Here is a 23570-nt window from a genome sequence, read left to right on the forward strand (position 1 = left end):
TTTGCCCCAGGTCAGATAGGAAGTATCTCTTGCAGTGCTGGGGTTGAGTTTTCTGATTTCAAATCCTGTGCTTTTCCTGGCAACTTACCCTGGGCTGCCTGTCCTTCAAAAAAAATAGTGAAAATAAAAGTGTTACTCATTCATGTCTGACTCTTTGAGACTCCATGGACTGTAGCCCACCAGGCTCCTCTGTCTTTGGAATTCTCCAGGCAAGAATACTGACTGGAGTGGGTAGCCATTCCCTTCTCCAGGGGATCTTCCTGACCCAGGGATCGAAGGATCTCTTGCATTGCAGGTGAATTCTTTACTGTCTGAGCCACCAAGGACACCTGTCCTTCAAGACCCCTTTAAATCTCTCACAGAACAATGTTGGAAAACCAAACAATTTTTATTTAAAACCCATTCTCTGGAACTTGCCATAGTGAATGCTCTTTCTCCTCTTTTGCGCTGGCTTTCCTTTTTCCCTCTGAGTCGCAGGATGAAGCAATGAGGTTTGGAGGCAAGAGGCCTGGGATTAGCTTCCCTTTAAGTTATTTGGCAAGAGAAAACAAAAGAGTGGAAGTCTTGAGAAACTTAACCATTGTATTGCAAAGCACGTGGAAGATACTCTCTTGAAAAGGCCAGTTCTTCCCAGGGGAGGAATTAAGAAAGGGAGGGAAGATCTTCGGGAAATTTGTTTGTTCACCCTCCTGCTGACTGACCTCAGTACTCTGTCTTCACTTCTCTGCTCTCTTCTTCCATCTCCCTCCTGCTGACCAACCTCAGTACTTTGTAGTAAAGGCATCATTCTGACATGGTAGCTTGCTTTTCCAGCTTCATTTGAGCTTCCTTTTTGGGCTTTGGTTCCCAGCTGCCCCACTTCTCTCCCTCTTTGCCCTGTTCTGTCCTTTGGTTCTTTGCAGAGCTGAGGAGCTTGGGCATTTACCTTGTATCTCAAAGGCACAAAACAAAACAAGAAATGCAGAGAAAACAAACTTCGCAGTGAGACGACCAGAGGCATAATGGTGTAAGAACACAGGTGTCGGGTCCGGTTAGCCTGGCACAGAGTCAAGGCTGTGCTACTACTGGCCGTGTTACTTCACAGTCATTAAACCTCTAGCAGGTGGTTGTGAACGTTAGAAATTTTTAAATGAATGAAGCATTTTGGACAGTGGTCTTGCACATAGTGGGGACTTAATAAATGTGGGGGCTTAATAAAAGTGGGTACTCTTAGTTCATTTGCTACAAATGCACAAAATCAGGGGGTCTGAGGGACTTGGGTCTAGTAGTCAGGTTCTGGGATCAGGTTTGAAAAGAAGGCACCTGTGGGGTTATCTAATCTGAAGCCTGCCTTTTATTAAGACCCAGAGAAGTTAAGGGTCTGTGTCCCAGCTGTAGAAATAGTTAGGGGTGCAGCTAAGATAAGAGTCAGAACTTCTCACTGTGAGCATATGCTCTTTCTATGGCATCAGGATTGATTCAGTCCAGATATTTGCACCAGCATCTTTAGGGCAGGGTTTGTTGGAGTCACCTGTGGATGGGTGGGGGTGTTAAGAAAGCGACTTCCTAGACTCCATCCCAGACTATTAAATCAAAATCTCTGGAGATGTAGCCAGGGCTCTTCTTTTTAACAGGCACCTCAGTTGATTCTTATACATCTTATGAGTTTACAGCTTTATGAGTTGATTATAAATTTGAGGCTCATGGCTCTTGGGCTGTAATAAGAGTTGATGTTTACAGAGTTACCCCAAGGGTTATGGCTTCAGTCAGAGAATATATTGTCATCTAATGATGTTACATTAGTAATAATGATGCTTATGACAGCCACTGCCTATGGACACCCACTGTGGGCCAGGGAGGGTTTGAGTGCCTTCGGGCACTTAGAACAGTGTCTGATGTATGGTAACCACTTTATAAATGTTAGTCGTAGTAACCTCATTTAATTCTCACAACACCCCGTTGAGGGTTATTTTTGTCTCCATCACAGGTACAATAAACTGATACACAGAGAAGTCAAATAACTTGCCAGAGGTCTCACAACTGCTGAGTGGTTGAGCTTGTATTTGGACTCATGAGTGTCTGATGCTGACACCCATGTAGGATCATAATCATGTGCATGTGAAATGTTCTTTCAACAAATATGAGACTTGAAGGATTCTCCAGATTAGAAGAATATCCCTCCAAGTTTGGTTGATTAATGTCTGCCAAAAGAGATCTAAGAGCGCTCTTACATAGGTAGATAATCCCTATTCTAGCTTATTCAAAACAAAAGAAGTTCCAGAGTGAGGCTTTCCTGAGAGTGAGTGAACAAGCTGGTAAAAAGAGCTTGTTCAAAAGGGAATGTTCTTACTTTCCAGTCTCTGGGGGAATGAAATGTACAGTGAAGGGGGAAAGTGGCAGCTGGCCAAAGAGCAGCTTCTTCAAGTCTAAAGAGCTCAGAGACTGGAGAACTTGGAAAAACTTTGTGTGCTGTGCGGTTTTGTATTTTTTTTTTTCTTGCTTCTTGTTTTGTGACTTTCATTGATCCAGAAATTTTGGGGTTGTATATTTGTGTATGTGTATATATACACTGTGTGTGGACTGAACCACCCCCCACCACCCCAGACATGGTGGTGAAAACTACAGATGAGGGACTGTTACTACTGATTTTGTATGTGTTGCAGCTTTGGTGGCTGAAAAACACAATACATCCAAACTCAATGGTTTCAAAGCAACAGGATTTATTTTACTCATGGATCTGCATTGTGGACAAGGCTCATCAGGGGCAGCTTGTTTCGGCTCTGCCTGTTGTCACTGAGGGCTGGGGCTGGAATCATCTCTCTGGTCCACTCGCATGGCACCTGGGCTGGGAGGACCAGAAGAGCTGGTGGTGGGAGCAGGTGGGAGCAAGTGGGTACCTCTCTATGTGGTCTCTCTGTACGGTCTCTCAAGCTCTACAAGGTCACTGTGGGCTCCAGAGTCATGTGTCAAGAGCAGGAGGGAGTGCACACTGGGCAAATGCCATCTTGGCTCTTGATCTTGCCTCTAAAGTCCTGCAGTATTACTCCCACTGTGTTCTTTCAGGTGAGGACATTGCAATGGCCCATTTGGTTCAAGGGAAGGGGAACATAGGCCCCACTGCTTGATGGAGGAGTGTCTGTGTCTCACTTATTGTAAGAGTAGCATGTGGGATGGGCTGTGTTGGTGGGGCTGTTTTTGGAAAATATAATGTGCCACGTTTGTTGATTCTACTCTTGCTGAATAGGTTCATTCAGGGCCTGGATAGTTTGTTGAGTCCCTGTATCATCATGATTAGTGTAATTTATGAATTTGCAGATGTTAAAAAAGCTAAGTTTACACAGTTTTTGGGTGGAACCTGAACTGAGTTTACTCAGAGCCATGTGAATATATGATGGGGAGGGGCTGGCAAAGCCTTACCTCATCATGGAGGAATAATCCATAGATTATTTTTTTTCTTTCAAGAAGGAACAGGCTCTTTGTCTTTGTTCAGAAGCCTAGGCAATCTCACAAAGCATGTAGTTACTGTTAAGTTTCTTTAACAATTGTTTTATGGGGCCTAAATTTTCTGCACTCTTGGGAGCAAGACAGACAAGGCTCTGCTCTTATGAAACTCAGATTCATGTGGAAAAGACAGATCCATTTAAACAAGTAGATGGATAGAAATTTTAGATAGTTGTAAGATTCGTAGGTAAACAGATGAGAGAGCCTGGGGTCAGTAGTAGTTGCCATGATGTTTTTAAGCCTAGTTAGTTGGGCAGTGGAGTCATCAGAAAAGTTATCTGTGGAGTTTCATGTAGCCTTCTTCTCAGGCTTCCCATGTGCGTACTCCCTTCATAACTGAGAGAAAATTATCAAGGAATGGTTAGGGGAAGTGTGGGCTTGCTTATTCACATTCTAGAATAACAGTTGGATTTAGCCACCCCTTTAATATCTGTCCTGCAAGTTTCTTCCCTTCCGTTACCCCTCTAAGAAAAGGTTCAATAGAGGTAATTTAGGAATATAAAAAGAAATGTTACTTTCACACAGTAGATAGCAAACACATGTAATTCATTTATTTTCCTTGAGACTGAAAGTGTGAAAAGTCATAAGAATAAATTTGTGAAAACTGGATCCGTAATAGATTATTTAGGCAAGTTAGTAGTGTTAGGATATATCTCTTACCACATGACGATATACGAGGGCCTCTGTGTGGTTTTCCTCTCACCATCTTATCCCCATCACATGGTAAGTATTAGTTGTGTGCCTTCTTTGTGCCCATCTCTGGGGTTGAAGGATAACAGCAGTAATCAGGGTCCCTGTGTTCATGGAGGCAAACAACAACAACAACAACAACAAAAAAAAAAACGATGAGGCAAAGTAACTGTAAGCCAGGAAAGAAACAAATCAGGGATTGACTTTAGGTGAGGCTTTAAGGAAGGGCCCTGAGGCTGTAATCAGTGCTGTCAGTTATTGTGGTGCTAAGCCAGTTGCCTAGGCTGGAAGACACGTTGGGCCAAATTCAGGACCTCATTGGCACCATGCTTACACTGTAATTGAGGACAGATTGGGTGAGAGCTGGGGGATCCTGTGGTTTCTGCAGTGTATTGAGTCCTTGAAGTTTAATAAGAACCTTTGCCCTGGTCTGAGTGATTCAGGGTGACTCTTCAGTGACATCGACTGAGGGCACCTCTGCAGAGCTGCTCTTGCTCTGAGCCCAGGTCTGATGGAAATTGTTGCTCTGCTTGAAGCTTATCCCATGAATGCTAGGGAGCAAGAGTTTTCAAAAGCCTGACTTCATCTTGGCTTCCTGGTTTTGGTTTCCCAGTTTTCCTTAGTATTTTGTTGGAGAGTAGTTGCTAAGTGACAGGTTCCTCTGGCTGGAGCAAAGGAGATGGCCAGTTGAAGAGGGTGTGAGTCCTGTGAAGGATGACTTCTAGGAACAAAAATCCAGAGAGAGAGTGTTTCATTTTCAGAGGGAGGTCCTGTTGCAGAATTTCCCACGTCCGTTGTGTCTACCTCTTGCTGTCTCTCTTATGACCTCTGCTATTGGTTTTGGGATTCATAGACTTTTGCTGGCTTGGTTAGAGCCATCCAAACCTCAAGTCTGGTGGTAATTACCGGAGTGAGGTGGCCTGGTGTGTGAAAGTACATTTACCCTGGTAGAACATTGTAGAACTCTTCAAGGGGGGAACAGACCTTTAAATGGGAACATTTGGTTCAGATTATTTTGATTTGTGTTAATGGGTTGGTTCCAAAGTCATGACTTGCTTTGGGAAATCTAATGGAGAACACTTGTGGGATGTTATGTATTTGCTTTTTTTATTTTGTTTTTAAGCGATATGTCCTCTGCATTCTTCTTTGGTCAGGCTTTCTAGGTGGTGCTAGTGGTAAAGAACCTGCCTGCTGGTACAGGAGACTTAAGAGACATGGGTTCGATCCCTGAGTCATGAAGAACCCCTGGAGGAGGGCATGGCAACGTGCTCTCGTATTCTTTCCTGGAGAATCCCATGGACAGGAGCCTGGCAGGCTATATATAGTTCATGGGGTTGCAGAATCGGATGCTACTGAAATGAATTAGCACATATGCACGTTTCTTTGGTCACCTCTCCTTATTCTAGAGACACTTCACTAACATCTCTGGAATCTTGTTCTCTTTGAAGAAGGCATCTTTTCTTGAGATTGTTCTTGAGAAGAGAGGAGTGTGGCATGCTCTGGGTATGTTGGTCTATGGGATAAAAGGTTCGTGGTCACATCCTCTTTTCCCTTACCTGTTAATTCCTCACCTCACCTGTATTTTGTGTTATTTAAACCCCTGTTTTGTGTGCTTATGAGCATAGCTGTTGCTTGGCTTAGTGGGGTTTATCTTGGGTTCAGTACCTAGCATAAAAAGTATTTTGGATTAGGATAGAGTGAATAAGTAAGTCCCTCACTTTCTGGAAGGACTAGGAAAAAAACCTGTCTAGAGGCCTAATGGGTGGAACCCAATATTTTATGTGAAAACACATAGTAGTAAGAGCATGGAAATTAGACATCTCTCTTTGTCACTTACTAGCCCTATGACCTTAGACAGGCTGTTTAACCTTTTCGGTGCCAATTTCCCATCTGTATAATGGGGATGGAAATTTTCTCAAAATTCCATTTTGAGACTTAGATGAGATAATATATGTAAAAGACAGCATAGAGTGTAAATATTTAATAAGTAAATGGCAGCTGTTACTGTAAATATTTTCTGTGTGGGGACTTCATCGATGGTGCTAGAGATGGTATATTCTGGCTGTGAAGAGTGGGTCCAACTCATAAAAATTATCATTCTTGGAGAATCACATTAGTTAGATGTGTTTTTTGGTAGGGATGAAGGGCCTGTGAGTCAGAGGTCTCTCAAACTTTTATCCTCCCAAAACCTTGTCCACCAAAATCCTGGCCTTTTCATCTGTTTGCATATCTGTCTCAGGTGGCCCTGCCTCACCTTTGAGAACTTCTTATACTTATTTTCTGTTTTTATTTTCTGTATCTAGAGAAGCCTGCCATGAATATTCCCCACCTCCTGTAATTACCCTGGAGGTTTCCAAGACCTCTCTGCACCTCAGATGATGTCGAATAGTTGGCTCTGGGACCTAGGCTTGCTCCCAAGTCTTGCTGGCTGCCACCACTGGCTTCCCAAGCAGGCAGCTGCGGGGGAGAGTGTGATCACTTCTGGGAGCCACAGTGAGGCCTCTCTCACCAGCATCTGAGCAGAGTTCAGGGATGCAGGGAGGTGGGCTCACCGAAGCAATCTGGGGTTCATTGACACAAAGATGGCACCTTTGATCACTGGGCTTCCCTGACATCTCAGTTGTTAAAGAATCTGCCTGCAGTGTGGGAGACCCTGGTTTGATCCCTGGGTTGGGAAGATCCCCTGGAGAAGGGAAAGGCTACCCACTCCAGTATTCTAGCATGGAGAACTCCATGGACTGTATAGTCCATGGGGTCGCAAAGAGTTGGACACGGCTGAGCGACTTTCACTTTGATCACTAGGACATGTGATTTCATTAGATTTTACTAATTAACGATGATGCCTACCATTCATGAATGCTTGCTACATGCCAAATGTGCATGGAGTAGTCATTTATAACCCTCATTTTCCCACCAAGGAAATTGGGGCTTTTGGTACTGATGTAACATACCCAGCTTTTTGTATACTTCCTTATGACGTCTTGTTTCTTTCCTGATGTCTAGAAAATTTCTCAGTGTCAGTGTGTGAAGACAGACAGGATGGGTGTAGTGGAAAGAGTGTTGAACTGTAAGTCACATTCTGACCCCTCCCCCTTTCCCTTCCCCCCTTCCTCCCACCCTTCCTTCTGGTTTGTAAGATTGGGGGCTTGGCCTGGAGGAGGTAACACTCTTGACGTGATGATGAGGATCCTGAGCCCTGGCTTCAGACTCTGTTGGGGTTGCATCCTGACTTGGCCGTTTGCTCATCCAGGGGCCTTGGGAAGTGGTGACCTCCTGTGAGCCTCAGTTTCCTCATTTTGGGATTGTGACTGTCCCCTTCTGCTGTCATGGGGACTGAGTGAGATGACACACGGTAAAGCGCTTTGTGAGTATCGTTACGTGTGAGCTAAAACTGGAGATCATTTTATGTTACTCTCTTTCTCAGACACTCTGTTTTCCCTTAATGAATTGGTGGTTTTAAAGTCTTTTTCTTGGGGAAGTGTCATAGACTTTGTTGAGAGTCTGATGGATGTTCTGGACTCTTTCCCAAAAAAGGGAATGTTCACCCCAAATCGTATTCAGTTTCAAAGGACTCAGGACCTTCTAAAGCTCCTTGTCTGTGAACTCCAGGAGGAAACCCTCCCAGATGATTGTGACCTCGTTTCTACAGAGACCCTGCCTTATCTTCCCTCTGCACCCTGCTGTCCCTTAGCTGAGGCCAGGGTGCGTGGAGGAGCCCTCCTGAGGACTGTGGGATGGGTTTTATTTTCTTCCTCCACTCCATTCACTAACATGCAGCCTCCTACTTGCTTGGCCCTGGTGTTGCTGCCCAGAACACACAGCAGAAATGTTCTTCAGGGGTGAGTTGCCCTGGGAGTAGGGAAGATCAGTCTTTGTTTTCCTGGCTGGGTTATTTTAGGAATGAGAGAGGGATAAAGGAGGAGGGAGACCCTGGGATCTCAGGAATGACCAAGCTCCTGTGTGTTGATGGCCTGCTCTGTGCCAGGAACTGTCCTAGGTGATTTGCAGTCATTTCTGATCCTCACAAGAAGCCTGTTGGGTGGATGCGGCCCTCACTGTCTCTTACAGATGAGGACTCTGAGGCTGAGAGAAGTTAACTGAGCAGGATGAGAGGCCGCGGTGGGAGTCAGGGCCAGTCTGTCTCGGTCACAGAACGCCTCTGTGCCGTGCTGTTTCCTGAGACAGAGGCGTCCTGTGAGGTGAACAGCAGCTTCACACCCTTCGCTGTTGGTAAAGGAAATGCTTTTCCTCCTGGGGCCCAGACATCCGCAGATGGCAGCTCTGTTATGGGCTCTAGATGGCCTTTGCAGTGCTGAAGTGCAGATGTGTATTTTTAGAAAAGGAAGAGACTTCTCTGTCTACTGTTTATGTACAGAGATGTATCAGTTTCTGAAGACTAAGGCCAGCTGAAGCAGCCAAATGTCTGCCATGGTTGATGGCCAAATGCCGATGGCCGATCTCCTGGCTGGCTGATATTTGCTGTGATGGCCTGAGGGGCAGGACTGACCCTTAAGGGTCAGGTCTCTTTTCTTAATAGGCTAAGTGCTGTGTCCCCACAGGGACCTGTGTCTGCTCTCCCCTGCCGAGTCTGGACTTGCCCCAGCATGGCTCTTGGAGTGTTGGCAGCTGGTTAGGCGACATCCTTCTCTTCCGTTTTCCTATTAGCGTTTTCTCCTTTTTATCTCCCTACCCACTGGCCTTTCCCCCATGTAAGACCAACTGCATTTTAAGTTCTTGCTATTGTCAAAGAGGTGTTTATGTACCACGCTGAGAGTGACCACCTAATTCCTATATAGAACTGGTTTCTTAGAGTTCATGGGGCCAAGCTGCTACCCCTGGAAGCCAGGACAGTGCACGGTGATGTCGGGGTCCCTCTGTGTCCCCATTGTCTGCCCACATTTGGAGCTGACACACACAAAGCGCTCCTTATGTACCAGGCAGTGGCTCCGTGGATTATCTGGCCACTGTTCCCATCAGCATTCTAAGGGTAGTTGTGGGATTGTCTGGATTTTCCAGATGGGAAGACTGAGGTTTGGGCGGGCCTATGACCTGCCATGCCGGGGTGGTGCCTACACTCAGAGCTGGGAGCTGAGGTGCGTGTGTGAGGCGAGGCTGAACCAGCTCAGAGGGAGAACCGTGGGGTGGGCCACCCTGAGGCCCACATCCTTGCTCCTGGGAGGCTGTCCTTTGGTGTGGCACAGGTGAGCCAGAATTTCAGGTCCTCTGGAGGATTAGTCTCCTTGACCTTCTTGGCGCTGACAAAGAGGATTTGGATGGGATTTCCCTCCAGTGAGGATTTTGTCTTAGTGAGAGTTGTAGAACTGGACCTGGTGCTCTGGGGAGGCACTGTGTCATTCCTGCCCACCCCACTGCTGTGACCTCCCACACCCTTCCCCTTTATACTCGGAGTGAGCACTGCGTCTGAAAGACACTGTGGAGAAAGAGGCTACGTTTTGTGCTGCCCTGTGAGAATCTGTATATAGAATGTTCTGTACCTGCTTTAAAGATACGTCCTTGTCTTAATTTAGTTTAGCTGATACTCTTCATTCTTTTCATTTCATTCATTCATTTATGCATTTATCCATTCTCTGTTGATTAGTATGATTAAAGCATGCACATATGCCAGTAATTCTTCTCCCTTAAAGAATGTGACCTTTCTGGGAACAGAAAGACCCAGTACCAGTCAGTGTGCTAAGGACTTTTTCTGTATTATCTCAGAGGAGCCCTGTGAAGTAGGCAGGGGACTGAAGAAAAGAAGGGCAGCAGGGCCTGGTGATTGAGAGAGGTCCTGGGGGGGAGATTGCCAGAGAGAGAACCTCTGCTCTGGTGCTTGCCGGCTGTGGACATGGGCAAATCACTCAGCCTTTTTGATCATCTGCTTTCTCATCTATGAAATGAGGATGATGGTGCCTGCCTTCATAGGGTTTCGAGGATCGAAAGAGACAGTGTTTGTAAATTTCACACCATTTCTCTGGTATGTAGTAACAACTTCTTAAAAGGTGTCTATTTTTCCTTTTAGTGTTTGTAGGCATTTCTACAAACAGTGTTTTAGGATCTGTTTTAAAGATCCAGAAACCAAGCCTTGGAGAGGCTGTCTCAGCCCAGGTTACAGCGAATACTGCAAAGGACAATAACGTATTAACTGCCATTGAATGCACAGAGTGCCATGAAGAGATTCCAGGGAGGGGAGTGGTGCTTGGTTTGTGTGAGTGGCAGGAGATGCTGCAGGCTGGGTGACATGGCATTGGGAGGACTTCATGGAGGAGATGGCATTGGAAGGATTGGTCTATCTGGACGAGGGGAGACCAGGAAGCTAAATATTGTGATGGAGGGAACAGCAGGGATAAAGGCCCAGTCAGGAGGATAGGGTGGCATGTGTGCTCGCGCTGGGAACCCTTAGGTTCAGAGGAGAAGCAGGGCTGTGTAAGCCTCAGGAGTGTGGAGCCTGGGCTATGGCTATATACAGAGTTTAGCCCAGCTGAAAGGCAGTGTCTAGAGGGGTAAAGCTTTAGTTGGTGAAGGGGAGTTGACTTGATGGAAAGGAATTTTGAACTTTAGTTGGCGAAGTTGATTTCTGCCCACAGTGCCTCCTGGGATTGTTTATTTCATCTGTGGAACACCATCCCTCTCTCTCAGCTGCCTTCCTTAAACTGTAAGTCACTCTAGACACTAGTTTTGGTTTTACCTGGACTGTGAACAGATCCTCCCTGAGCTTTTGGTCAGCATTCTGATAGTAATAGGAGACCATAAGACTGGGTGGCCAGTTCTGTCCCTGGGGTCATTTAAATTTGAGACCGTCGGACCTTGAGCCAAGTAAAAACTTGTTTGAAGTAAATATCGTGGGTGGCCCTGTGGTTTCCCCAATCATGTTTCCCTCCTTTACTCTCTCGCAGTTTTTCCTTATTTTCCATGGTCAAGTTCTCACCATAGGTAGTTCTCAAGTCTTAGCTCATCAGCCGAGGCAAATGCTTCTCACTTCCTGTAACATGGGGGTAGAGAATGTCGTGTGCAAATAAATCCCTGTTGTGTGTGCAGGGTGGATGCTGTCAAGGTGAGCACTTTGTGAAAGCGAATCTTGCTGCAGTGCTTGCTTTGCAAGGTAAAAGATTGCTTAATTTTGAACACCTATGCTCTGACACGATTTATTTAGCATTTTCGTCATTGGATTTTCCTGGAGCAAGATTGGAAGCTCTTTGAAACAGGGATCTGCTCTCTCAATATGTGGTCCAGCCTTGGCTTGTGGGAATTAACCAGTAGGTTTCTGATCTCTGGGCCAGGTAGTCCTTCCTTCCCTCCTGTTTGGTTTCTTGGCCTTACTAAAAAATGACTGTCAGAGGATAAATAATTGGTGTACTGTATAGATCCCAGGGGCAATTAGTTGTCTTTGCACTAAATTGATTTTAAACTGGAGGTAGTGATCCAGATCATCTTTTTAGTGATTGTCTCTGCCATGCTGTTTATCTTTTTCATGCTAATTCCATTCCCAACTGCAACTTGATCTAAAAAAATGGTTTTATCACCATCTTCTCTGAGCCACAAACAGCACTTTAAAAAGAGGCAAAGGATGTGAATGAAGGTCTGCAGTTTTGAATAATGTTATGAAAGACTGAAACCATTAAAACAGGAGAACTTTCATCTTAGCTGAAGAAGCAGTTCAAATAGGTTTTCATGATGAGTAGGTGTGGACTCTGTCCACTCTGTAGTTTCCTCACCCTTGAGTGAGACAGGCTCTCATATAAAACAGAAGGAGCAACAACAACCAAACACAACAGCCCCCAAGTCACAAGACTTCAGAGCAAGTGAAGCAACTGCAGCCTTATCTTTTCTCTTCCCTCCCTAAACACTCACATTGGTGTTGGCTTTTCTTCCAGAAAGATGAATGGTGCTTGGGAAGGAATGTGGGTTCATTTTCAAATATGACTCTCCATGTGGTGTCTGAGTATCATAGGCACTGTGGTTGGAGACACAGTTAATCAGTAGAGAGACTGGTCAGCCATCTCTCCAGGGAAAACCTACTGATGCTCTTAAAGCTCTCTCTCCCTGTTGCAATCCTCCTCCCTCTCTGGACACATGATCGATTACTTTAGGGCCCAGAGCATCCTCCTTCCCCTCACAAGGCATCATTAGACTCTCCTCCTTTACTAATGGCACATTTTCCTTTTCATCTGCAAACAGGCTGAAGTCTTTATTGTCTTTTAATCAAGAGGGAACAAAAAACCAATCCCAGGAAAACTTCCCTTTGTACCTCTCCCACTTATGTACTATCCTGTGCTGCTGCTGTTTTCATAGCTAGAGTGTTTGAGAGCGTATTTTGTGTTTACTGCCTTTACCGTCGAAAGCCCTGAGGTCTAGTTTCTGCCCATAGTTCTCTTTGGACCTGCTGTCTGTCTCAGAGGTCCTGGGGCTGCCCACTTACTTAAACCAGTGGTTGTTCTTGGCCTTCTTCTTTCTCGAGACTCTTTTCCTTTGCCTTCATCGATGGTGTACTCTCCAAGCATTCTTCACCCCTTCTGAGCATCCCTTCCTAGCTCATCGTTTTTGTCCTATGGCTCTTCTCAAGGTTCCAGGCCACCTTTGCCTCCCAGACCAGAGGGTTTGTCTCTTTCTGTCATCATTAATCTCTCCTGTCCCTGGCTTCAACCATCACCACTTGGACGTGATTCCCAGACTTCTGTCCAACAGTCTCTGCCCCTCTCCTGTTCTTCATCATCCTGAGGGCCAGAGAGGTCAGGAGGTCTGCCTGAGTCATGGCAGGTTGTTCATAAGGTCTGTATATTTCTAGAGTCCTTGCTTCATAGGCACACTGCCCCTCCCCAACGTTGGAAAGGTAGTTCACTTTGACCAGAAAGTTAGAAATGAAACTGAACTCTAGCAGTAGTTTGGATTTGCTAGTTGTCCTCCCTTCAGAGCTTGATAAAGTTATGATAAGCACTTGTGCTAAAGGGTTCTACAAGTTTTCTGTGAAGAGTTAGGGAATGCTGTGTTGAGAAATGTTAATGAAAAAAGAAAGAGTATTGTGCGTGAGGTAAGCAGTAGGGCTAAGTGTTAGGGAACTATTTACCAGGTAGGGGCTGTGAGCAGCTGAATGTGGTTTGGAAGGGGCAGGTCTTAGATGGGGGTCATTTAGCCTATAAGGCACTGTGGGTGTTAGTGGGTATTGTAATGAGGATCCCATTGTCCTTTGGAGGCCTGGGACCAGCGCAGGCATCGCCAGACTCCTCTTGACCAATGTGTCTGCTGTCCAAGGTGAAAGGCCTTCTAGGGAAAGAAAGTATGACAGGATCTGCATTCTTAAAATCATTCTTGTATCTCTTGTGACATTCAGAGTTGGTTTCTTCATGGAGGCTGTCTTAGGGCAGGTTTATTTTAGTTTTCCCTGAATGACTCTAATGATAGGAGTTGTGCTATTAATACAGATGTCCATGGCTTGTCACAGAGGTTTTTATCATTTTGCACATAAATTCTCACATGCTGTTGTATTTTGGCTCCTTGCTGCATATAAACTGCCAGCAGTCATATTGATTTTTACACGATCTGGTTGAGTGTCCTGGATGGGAGCTGGTGGAAAGGTTCTTTGATTCAGAGGATTTCTGTGTTCCTCTGCACTCTGTCGTTGTTATAACCATGATCTCTCCCAGAAAGTTTGTATCTTACTTGTATCTTAAAAGACCAGCAGAACAGAGGAGTTTGTCAGCCAGAACCTTGGGTGTCACTCTGCCTGCAGCCGGGGAATTGAACAGTTGTCTTTCCGTGTCCTGTTGAGCGCTTCTTTTGGCACCAGAGAGATGTCAGTCTCTCTCGTGCAGAGTCTTGCTGCTCTGAAACATGTGAACTCCCTTACTTCTCACACTTGCCTTTGTCAAGCTCCAGAGGTGGTGGAAGTACTGATGGGGGAGGGTCAGAGAATGTGCTCAGCAAAATTTGTACTGGAAAAATTGCTTAGACTGTGAAGTGGCTTTCTGAGGCAGTTGATGGGCAGCTTATCCTTACAGTGCTATAGCTTAGATTTTTAAATTGTGGGATCTAGAGTCGGGCTCTTGGGTTTATATCTTGGTTCCACCACTTAACTGAACATTTTCCTCTTTGTAAACTGGATTTAAACAATAGTACTTACCTTAAGGGGATTGGGGGAGAATTGCATGACATAATACCTTTAAAGCTTTTAGGGGCTGGGTTCATAGTACACTTTCAATAAGTTGTTGTCTGTCATGACGTTGAAAGTCCTTCTGAATAGCCTTAAATTCATGTTCTGAGAATGTTGCAAGTCCTTCTTAGTATGTAGACAACATTCTACTTGGGCATGCATTTGTAGGAAGCTACAAGCTCTAGGAGGACTGGGTTATGTATGTATGTTTTTATTTGTAGTATAATGGAAAACACAGAAGACAGTATTTGACCTGTAGTAGGTGTTTAATAAATCCTTGTGGAATGAATGAATGAAGCTGTGAGCCAGTCAAGAACAGGAATATGGCTGGGTGGGATGTTTGGTGTAGCCAAGTCGTTTTTATTAGTTTGTAGTTATAGGAACCTGCCTTGTCCTGGAGATCCTGAGAGGTAAGCAGCAAATTTAGGGGGAAAGTCTTCTTTTTTAAACAACTCAATTGGCATACAAAAAACTACACTTGTTAAATTGTACAGCTTGATAAATTCTGTTATCTGTATACACCTGTGAAGCCATCACCACAATGCTAGGGGAATTCTTAATGCCTGTCTCAAAAGTCTTTTGTTTCTGGGTAGCTGATCAGCCACTTCCCCCTTTGCCTTGATGTGGCTCTCTGCCTCACATAGAGGGAGGGTCTACTTTCCTCCCCTTGACATCATTCCTTCCGAGCCACCGTCTGCATTTTTATATCCTTGCCAGTGAGCTTTTAGATGATTATTGTGTATATTTTTGTCTTTGTTGAGTGTCTATTCCACCAGGTTGCAGGCTGGGAGCACGAGGACTATATCAGTTTTGTTCAGTGTTTAATTCTCATCACCTCCCACAGCCCCCCACACATGGGAGGTGTTCAGTGGAGAGGTAAAGTATGAATCAATGAATCATGGTGCTTTGGGGCCTGAATTGAGAGCATAGGAAACAATTGTTCTGAGACTCAGAAAGTTATTCTTATCTTTACCAGAGGGAAATCAAAGGGAAAAAAGGCCTCCTAGGGTCTGAATGACTTTAACTTCATTACCGAGTGAGACCAAGGAGAGCCTGGAAATGCAGGGAATTTAACCTGATACAAGCCAGACCCAAAGATGAGGAACGTGGGGACCTCTTCTGTTGTTCTGAGTCTAGCTGTTTTATGCAGGAGTAAACATTTATGTTGGGGCTCTGTTAGTTTTTTTTTTTTTTAATTGCAAACTGTTTCTCTACTACAGGTTGCCATAGAAGGGGGCTTTGACTGGATATGCTCTCAGAACCCCCACCCACCCCATCCTTTTCTTCTCCAGTTGTGGTATTTCTACCCCACCCCACCCCACCCCTCAGTTGTAAATGGCAGTAAATTTTCAGAGTCAGCTCTGATTCCCTCAAAGAAAAGTCTCTCTTAGGTACTTGAAGAATCATAAAAATAATAATTAAGCATGACACAACCAGGTAAGTGGTCTGTGGTGTGCATTTTGGCAAGAGTCAACATTGTAAAGCAGTAAATACTGACTGTGGTAGAGAAGAATGAGCAAAACAGGCTTTTAAAACCCCCATTACAGAGAGAAAGGGGTGGGGGGAGCGAGAGAGAGCATATTTGTGCTGGTGAAGCTGATTTTCCACTAAATGTTTACAGAAGATCTGGATACCAGATTCATTTAGAATTATCATTTCTTTCAGATGCTAGGAGGCAGCTGGGATGCTTTGGGAAGAAATGAGGTGATTCCAGAGGTACCACTTAAGGCTCTGAAACCTTTTATACTGTTAAGTTGTATTCTGTACAGATTTCATCCCAGGTGCTTTGCTCCCTAAATAGCCATCTCTGTCCTTCCATTTGTTCATCATCATTGACTGCCTGTTATGTATGAGGCTATAGCCATACACTCATCTGTCTTCCTCCGTCTGTGTATCCACCTTTCCTATTATTGACTGCCTGTTATATACCAGGCACCCTCCCTGCCCTCCTTCCATCCATCTACCCATTCTCAACCTATTCATCCTCCAGCCATACAGAATTTTGGCAATCCTGTTATGTACCAGGTGCTGTTCTAGGCTCTAGGAACCCAGAGGAAACAGGCCCATGAACAAGATTGTTCTGTTGTTTTTCAGCTTCAATGTGAGGTTATTAATTGCTGACTTAACACCCCATCACCACCATGTCGTGCTATGAAGACACAGGCTGGGTCTGCTTTTTCCTTCCTCTGTTTCTCAGACTAGTATATCAGGCACATAGATGCTCAATGCCTAGGTTTTTGAATGAATAGTAGAATTAAGGAGTGATCTGTATAGTGTGGGACACGCTGTGAGAAGTCACACAGAAGGCAGAATTACTCACACTGACCCCATTTCTGGGCTGAGTAATGAAGAACGAGGGCTGGCCGAGCATGCTGCTGAGTTTGCTGTTTGTGCATTGGCTTGTGCACCCGCTGAGCTGCTCCCCTGTAGTGAGCTGCGTGGGAAGGCAGCAGGCTGTGATTGAGTACAGGATTGGCAAGGTCTCTGGCCTCTCAGAGCTGCCACACTGAATGTGGAAAGTGCTCAGAGAGAGAAATCCAGGTGCCCTGGGCACGTTGGGGGGCAGCCTGGGCCAGTACAGGATGGCGGGCAGTGTGTGTAGCTGGCAGGGGTAACAGGTGCAGTATTGTTGGACAGGGTGAAAGCAGGCCTGTGAGGGCACTGATCAGGAGGAAAGCCAGGACTGCCCTCAGTGAGGCCAGGACAGGGCCGGCTACAGTATTGGAAGCATTCCTTTTAGTGTTGTTGCAGAACCTCTAGATTTTGGTTGCAATGTGACTTAAAGGCTTTGGCTTCCTAAGAAAGGAGGTGTATTAGCTTCCTGTGTAACAAATTTCCACAGTCTGGGTGGCCTAAAACAACAGAAATTTATTCTCTCGTGGTTCTGGAGGCTAGAAATCTGAAATCAGGGCTATGTTCCTTCTGAAGGCTCAATTGAAAGGACTTTCCCTTGGATCTTTCTTATGTCAGTGGCGTTTAGCAATCCTGGGTGGTGGCTGACTTGTAGCTCCATCACTACACTCTTGGCACCTCCTTCCATGTGTGTGCATGTCTTCTCCTCTGCTTCTAAGGATACTAGTCCTTGGGTTTTGGTCCCATTCTAATCCATTGTGACCTTATCTCATCTAATAACATCTGCAAAGACCCTGGTTTCCAAATAAGGTCATGCTGTGAGGTTCTGGGTGGACATGAACTTGGGAGACATAATTTAGCCCACTGTAGGAGGGGATATTGAAGTTGGTGTAGGTGTGCTGAGAGGCTTCTTATGGATCTTTTCATTTCTCAGGGCTTTTGGGTTGACAGGCAGGAGACAGGTGGTGAGGAGGGTGGGCCAGGAGTGGCTGGAATTCCAGTCTCTAGGGAGGGCTCCTGGCTACTGGATCCTTTTCAGCCTAAAGGAAGCTCTGAGACTATAAGAGGTGGCCCTGCTTATGCAGTCCCTGGCTCACGTTCTCTGTGTCCTTCTTGCAGTGAGGGGACAGATGTGAGGGTCCCTTACTGGCTGTCCCCAGAGCACCTTGAGAAAGGAGGAAGTGTCCCCAAGAATAAAACGGCCAGAATAATTAGCAGCCCTAGCCGACAATGACCCAGGGTTTTTCCAGGCTCCTCCTCTTCTCTGGGAACAGTTTCCTGCTTCTTTCTTGGAGGCATGTTGCCAGGGACTTTCTGGGTCCGGGACGGGACATGGCTTTCCTTTTCTTTTTTGTGTCCCTGCATTCTCAGGTTCAATGTCAGTAGTGTCCTGCCGTCCCTTGGCGTTTAAACAAATGACTCAACAATGTCTTCTTATAACAGCAGTTCTTAAACTTGCTGTGATTTCCAGATTTGATTGCCAATCTGGAAATTTGATTTCCAGATCTAATTTTCAGATTAGATTCCCAGAATTTCAGATTTAAAAAGTCTGGGGTGATCTGGTTCAGGTGACCTTTCAAAGACAGATCAAGAAATACTGCCCCCGAAGTTAGGTTTCTCTGTTTTCCCTCTAGTAGTACCTGGTGTGTTAAAAGGGATGGCTTCTGTGTTTGCATGACACAGTTTGACACCAGATTATATTTTTAAAGTTCTGACCTAGGTATGCTGTCTAGGTATACAGATACCAATTCTTTGCCTATCGTTTGCTTGTAGGTAAAGTGATTTTAAGATTGAGTTAGTGGTACCTTGAAAACATTGTAGGACTGTGGGACAAGAAAGAGAGTAGGGCCTGCATGTCTGGTCCGTGGAGCGGCCGCCTGCCTTTTTTTACACAGATGGGCTCCGTGGCCTAGCGCCCCGGTGCCCACCATCAGTGATCGCACGCCGAGGCCCGCGAGGGGTTGCCGCCGACGTTTCCACCAGCCTGCAAGCAAGAGGATGGCAGCCATCCCCTCCAGCGGCTCACTCATGGCCACCCACGACTACTAACGGTGCCGCCTGGGCTCCACTTCCAGTAATGGTTCCTGCGCAAGTGCCGAGTACTCTGGGGAAGCCATCCCCCACCACCCGGGTCTCCCCAAAGCAGACCCCAGGACACTGGTGGGCTAGCTTCTTCTAAGGGAAGTCCACTCTCCCATTCATGGCCATGGTGCTGGAGTCCCCAGAGCACTCGGAGTCTGCCCAGGCCTCCACCAGCATGATCACCTGTGAGCTGGCTCGGGAAGCTATGGGGAAGCAGCAGCCTGGCAAAACCAACTGCAGGCCCCCATCCTGAGTGACCACCACCAGCTTCCAGGCTTCCTTCCAAGGCACTAGGCTCATCAGAGCCCTCTTCCTCCCCCCGCCCTGTACCCTCCCTCCCCCTCCACTCCCCAAGACCAAGCAGGCTACAGTCAGGGAAACAGTTTGGTTTTTAATATCAAAACAGCAAAACATCAAAAAGGAAGTTGAGAGAATCCCACTCTGCTATCTGAGCCACACGAGCGCGCCTTCCTCACACCCCGTAACGTTGTGCCTTGCACCAAGTGAACAATAAACTCCAGGAGTGAGAAAAAAAAAAAAAAGAGAGTAGGAAAAGTGTGTCTTGTGGCTTCAAGGCTAAGCTAAGCCTAGGAAATGAGGTTCCCATTTGATTTCATGAGTGTAATGGAGTAATTAAAGGGATGGCTGATCTTCATTTTGGTGATCTGACGTCTTCCCTTTCTGTAAAAAGAGGATTGTAGGGTTTGTCACTCCTGGCTCAACTCTTAAAAAGAGTCACGTGAATTCATTTATATATTTAAAAGTGTTATTGGAGGCTTACTTACTGCATACTAGAATTGTGACAACTGTCCTAATATCCTTGGTGGTACACATTAAACAGCCATGAAAATCAAAGGAAATTACCTGTCATGTAAAGGGACGGGAAAGGAAGTTGTGAGGAGGCAGGAGAGCGACCATTGGGAGTGGGTGGGGGATGAGAGGAGGCCACTTCCCTGAGGAAGTGACCCTCCAAGCGGAATTTGAAGGGTGACAGCAGCAAGGTGGAGAGGATTGGGCGAGGACTGTGGGCTGAGGGAACGTGCCAGGCTTTGTGGCCAGAGCGGGTGCATAGTTACACATTTTCTTTTCCCTTGTGTTGAGACCTTTTTTTTAAGATGTACTTTCTTAAATACTTTCAAATATGCAATACAGTATTTTTAAGTATAGTAACCATGTTCTACATTACAAACCCATGACTTTATTTTATAATGGGAAATTTGTACCTTTTGGCCACCTTCACCCGTTTTGTCTGTCTGCTGCCTGCTGCCTCTGGCAGCCACCAATCTGTTCTCTGTACTATGAGGCGGTTATTTTGTTTTTGTTTTTAAAGTTTCCACATATAAGTGAAATCACACATTATTTGTCTTTCTCTGACTTATTTCACTTAGCATGATGTTCTCAAGGTCAATCTAAGTTGCCACAAATAGCAAGATTTCATTCTTTTTTATAACTGAATAATACTCCATCTCTCAACACACACACACACACACAACACATACATCACATCTTTATCCATTAATGGACATGTGGTAGTCCAGGCATGGCTAAGACTCTATGCCTTCAATGCAGGGTGCCCCGGTTCAATCCCTGGTCAGGGAACTAGATCTTACATGCTGCAACCAAGAGTTTGAATGCCGCAGCTGAAAGATCCCACGTGCTGCAATGAAGTTCAAAGATCCTACCTGCTGCAACTAAGACCTGGCACAGCCAAATAAATAAATAATTAAAAATGCATTAATACATTTAACCTACTGAATATGGTAGTTTAGTCTAGCCTACCTAAACATGCTCAGAATACTTACACTAGCCTACAGTTGAGCAAAATATGCAAACCCTATTTTGTAAGTGTCGAATAGCTCATGTAATTTATTGAATATTGTATTGAATGTGAGAGACAGCATGGTTGTCAGTGTATCGGTTGTTTACTCTTGTGATTGAGTGGCTGACTGGGGCTGTGGTTCCCTACCACTGCCCATCATCGTGTGAGAGTATCATAGTGCATACTGCTAGCCTGAAAAAAGATCAAAATTCAAAACCTGAAGTCCAGCCCCCAGAGAGGGTTACGCATTTGCACTTTTGTAAGTCAGAGTCTGTCTGTGGTGTTTTTCTTTTCTTTTTAAAAAAATTTATTTATTTTAATTGGAGGATAATTTCTTTACAATATTGTGGTGGTTTTTGCCATACATCGACATGCACCCCCAGGTGCACATATGTTATCTTTTTCTTTTTTTTTTTTAATTTATTTTATTAGTTGGAGGCTAATTACTTTACAATATTGTAGTGTTTTTTGCCATACATTGACATGAATCAGCCATGGATGTGTTTTCTTAAGATACGTATCCAAATGGGTAATTGCTGGATCATTTGAGGACCCTTCACACTGTTTGCATAGTGGTTGCACCAATTTACATTCCCACTGATAGTGCACACGTGTTTCCTTTTCTCTGTATCCTTGCCAGCACTTGTTGTTTCTTGTCTTTTTGATAACAGCTATTTTAACAGATGTGAGATAATCTTTTTGTAGTTTTGATTTGCATTTTCCTTCTGATGAGTGATGTTGAGCTGCTTTTTTATGTACCTGTTGGCTGTTTGTCTTCTTTGGAAAATTGTCTGTTCAGATCCTTTGCCCATTTTTAAATTGGGTTGTTTGGGTTTTTGCTGTTGACTTACATGCATTCATTATATATTTTGGATATTAGCCCCTCATCAAATATATGATTTGCAAATATTTTCTCCAATTTGGTAGGTTGCCTTTTCATTTTGTTGATGGTTTCCATTGCTGTGTAGAAGCTTTTTAGTTTGATTCAGTCCTGCTTGTTTATTTTTACTTTTGTTGCCTTTGCTTTTGGTATCAAATTCAAAAAATCACCTCAAAGACTAATGTTATGGAGATTACCATCTATGTTTATTCTAGGAGTTTTATGGTTTTGGGTTTTATATTCAAGTCTTCAAGTCATTTTGAGTTAATTTTTGTGTATGGTGTAAGAGAGTGGGCTAGTTTCATTCTTTTGCTTGTAGCTGTCCAGTTTTCCAAGCACCATTTACTGAAGAAGCTGTCCTTTCCCCAGCTCATATTTTGTAATTTAATTGACCATATGTTGTGGGTTTATCCTAGGCTGTCTGTTCTATTTTAGTGATCTGTTTTATGTCAACACCACATTGCTTTGAATGCTATAGCTTTGTAATATAGTTTGAAATCTGACAGCATGATGCCTCTATCTTTGTTCTTTCTGAAGATTGCTTTGGTTATTTGGGATCTTTTTGTTCCATACAAATTTTAGGGTTGTTCTATTTCTATGAAAAGTGCCCTAACAGAGCTATTTCTGTTATTTCACTTTTTGATACTTGCACGTCCTACTAATAGCCTCTCTCTTTGACTTACTGATGAATGAAGAAGGATTGAAAGGAAATGTGACTATGGGTTGCTCCATCCTTTACTGCCCAGTGTTGTCATGGTCAGCAGAAGTAGTTCACTTATCCTGGGAAATAACATGAATAAGAATGGCTGTTGCAGGGTTCCTTAGTCATTCATATTTCTAGAATGCTCTTTCTTCCTTTTGCGTTTCAGAAGTTATGGTCTGAAAGGAAAGTGTAGCCCCTCAGGGCTGTCAGTATCCCTGCTTATTCAGACATCACAGACTTACCTTGTACTCAGTCTGGCTCAACTCCCACATATTGTGGGTCCACCAGAATCCTTTATTTAAGGGGCATCACAGCTTGTGCACATGGGGCCAAAAGGAACCCTGGTGGACCCACATGACATTTCATGTTATAGGTCTTGCCTCAGCTCATATGTATGCTCCACCATCACACCTGACTTCACTTGTAAAACTCAAGTTCAGAGAGGAAAATTAAGAATCTCAAAATGGTGACAGGAGAGCGTTAAACCAGGTAGGCCCTTCTGGATGTGGGTCCTTGAAGAAGGTTGCACACCCCAGAAGCACCTTAGGTACTCTCTTTCCTAGGGTACCTGTGGGCCTGTATCTCAGATTCAGTGGAGTCTGTGTCAGATTTATTATTTGCAGGCTCAGAGAAGATTAACCGGGCAGAGCCTGTATTGGCAGCCGCATCCTTGCCTAGTCCAAGAGTATTTGGCTCCCCAGGCACTAAAGGCAGCTACCACTTCTTTGGGATGCCAGGTTTTGGATGGGTTTCTAGGCAATCAACTGGCATTCGTCAGTTCCAGGTGCCATGAGCCGGGCCTGTGCAAATCAGGTCCTAAATAGAGCAGCTTTCCTAGTGGATTGTGTGGGCTTCACAGTAGAAGATGTGATTGAGAACATTTTTGGGAAAAGGCTCAGTGTTTAGAATTTGTGATTTTTAAATTGAATTGTGGTGTTCCCTCCTCTCATCTCTGCTGTCACTTAGATTTCTTCCACTGTGAGCTTTGATTTCCTGCTTTGGAGACATTTGTAAATCTTCTGTCTGGAGTCAGAATTTCCGGCTTGCTCCTTGGAGCCCCACCTTTGTGATCTGGAGAGGTTTGCATTCTTGGTAGTGGAATGAGATGTTCTGAAGGCTCAGTTGGTAGGAGTTTTCAAACTTGTGCATGTATAAAAACTTCTATGTATACTATCTATGGTGAAACAGATCACCAGTCCAGGTGGGATGCATGAGACAAGTGCTCGGGCCTGGTACACTGGGAAGACCCAGAGGAATCGGGTGGAGAGGGAGGTGGGAGGGGGGATCGGGATGGGGAATAAGTGTAAATCTATGGCTGATTCATATCAATGTATGACAAAACCCACTGAAATGTTGTGAAGTAATTAGCCTCCAACTAATAAAAAAATTAAAAAAAAAAAAAAAAAAAACTTCTGGGGAA

The 23570-nt window shown here is 44.8% G+C and overlaps 1 protein-coding gene and 1 pseudogene across 7 annotated transcripts in view; both read left to right on the forward strand.

Moving 5' to 3' along the window:
* The window catches only part of ARHGAP26 (Rho GTPase activating protein 26), a 470784-nt gene that overhangs the window by 73815 nt on the left and 373399 nt on the right, over window positions 1-23570 (forward strand). The gene's annotated exons all lie outside the window — the stretch shown is intronic.
* On the forward strand, window positions 17621-19097 carry LOC122700318 (annotated as a pseudogene).

Source organism: Cervus elaphus, chromosome 9, assembly GCF_910594005.1.
Source record: "Cervus elaphus chromosome 9, mCerEla1.1, whole genome shotgun sequence".
NCBI lineage: Eukaryota > Metazoa > Chordata > Mammalia > Artiodactyla > Cervidae > Cervus > Cervus elaphus.